Here is a 2,274-nt window from a genome sequence, read left to right on the forward strand (position 1 = left end):
TCTTGTGACAAATTAGCACTTTATTACATTAGGACATAGGAAATTGTACAAATGTAATGAACGTCATTTGGCGGGTGAGGACTCTTCACTGTAGTAAGGTCTTACTGGATCCTAGGGCATACAAGATGGAGCATGCCTTCTGTTAAAAGCTTGATGGGCGATTGAACCAGTGGATCAAAAACTGTGGCCAAGCTTAATAGCCAACCATTATTTGCCAGCAGCCAGCTGCAAAGTCCAGTCCTACCACAATGTAGGAAGGAAGGAAGCTTAGGGTTGCAGCGGTAAACTGACGGTTAGGCAATAAATATTACTGCTTTTAAAAACTTAAGTATGTGGGCCATAAGTATGATTTCTTAGTTCCACCCATCCAGAAAATGACATGGTTTTTAAGGGCTCATGTGAACTGAAGGCTGTATTAAGAAGTTCCCATAGATACTAGCAGACAGGAACTTTGTTTCTGACCTTGAGGAGTCCAGCTCAGGCATTGCATGAGCTGGGGCAACCAGAAGCCAGGAGTGGGATGCCAAATGGCTCTTCCTCTCCAACAGATCTTTTTTTAGGGTGCTTGGCTGCTTCTGCTCTTTGAGGGTGCTCCTTAAGAAAGGGAGGGAGTATCTTACCTCCTATAGAGAAGATACTCTGGCTGCCCAGTCACACCTATTCACTTCATGAGAATCCAGCACTGCTAAGACTATGATGCAGTAGAGAAAAGAGGAACATGGCATGCTGTGCTAGCAGCATGTAAACATGTGTCTTAGCTTAATGGATTCAATAGGCTTTTGTGCTCAGTCTAACCTTCCACTGAGTTCAGTGGGGCTTACTCCCCAGTAAGTATGTGTAGAATCACCGCCTCAGTCTAGCACAGAAGTAATTGGTTAAATTATTCATTTCTGCATTCTTTCCACATGTCTAAGCCTCTGTTCTGAGCCACTTTTCAAACAAAGAGTTTTAAAAGTTCTATAGCCATGAGAGATCTATCATCTCTCTCTCAGGAATCCCATGTCCCTGTACAGCAGCGATGTCCAATTACAAGACGGGAGAATTTGGCCTGGTCTGGGTTTTTCTGTCCCCATATTTTGTTTTACCAGTCTGAGTTCTCTGAAAACCAAACGATCTTTTCAAAAAATGGTTTCCCCTTTCAAGGGAGATTGCTTGCAAACAGAGGGTAGCCATAGGCCTATCTCTTGTGGTGCTTGCAGAGAGGATTTGCTCAAGTTAATTTATAGATTTATAGATCTATAAATTATTTCTAGGTTGCCTTTAAGGGTGGAACCCTCAAGGCAGCAGGCAGAGAATGTGGGGCTGAAAAGAATCCTTGCTGGTGGTTCACTCCTTACCTTACAACTGTAGTTGGATAACCAGCAACTTGATGAAACAGCTTGATGAAAATGTTGATCCAGTGTGCAGCTGCTCTGAAAAAGGAAAATTCAATGTTGGCATAGTTAGGAAAGAAATCAAAAATAAAACTGCCAAGATCATACTCTGCTTGTACAAATCTGTGGTGCAACCGCACTTGGAATACCATGTGCGTTGTAGAGTTGGAAAAAGGGCAACTAAAATGCTGGAGCAACTCCCCTATTTATATAATTTATTTATATAATTTATTATAAATTTTCAAGAACAAATTGGCTACATAGATTTGAATATATCAATTTCAGTGCATACATATGGGGGGGGGAGAAAATACAGGTTTGTAAGAACTACATAAATTTTCCACAAAAGCAGACCAAATATCCAAATAACTATCCACTTGTAGGTGGTGTCTGTATGCCACCTATTCAAATGTTGAAAGCCTTGAAAGGTCTTCAATCCACTGCATTATGGAGGTGAGCATTTATCCTGCCACTGTTGTAATAACAGTTTTTTAGCTGTCAGAAGAGCGCAGAAAATCCATTTGTGCTGACCATGCGTTAGCTTCCAGGAAGCACATAGATAATGTAAAAGAGCATGTACATCAATAAATATTAAGGAGTGTTCCAATACAAAATTTATCCATAAAAAGGGGCAACTACTGGGCATTGTCAAAATGTATGCTCAAAAGAAGCATTAGTTGCGTTACACCTCCAACAATTAGCTGACATATTAAAGAAACATTGCGATGTCCAAACACACAAAACAAAATTTTGCTGAATAAGGTGCAACCTGAGATCCATAGATGCATCAGATACAAGCACAAAGGCAGCGATCCACTGATTAGGCAAAATGGGACAATCCAGTTCCCTATTTTATTCCTGCTTAAGACCCTGTATATCATATTAATTCATCAATAAGTAT

Source organism: Heloderma suspectum, chromosome 1 (genome assembly GCF_057233095.1).
Source record: "Heloderma suspectum isolate Gila_16-S chromosome 1, 16-S_ref, whole genome shotgun sequence".
In the NCBI taxonomy this organism is placed as follows: Eukaryota; Metazoa; Chordata; class Lepidosauria; order Squamata; family Helodermatidae; genus Heloderma; species Heloderma suspectum.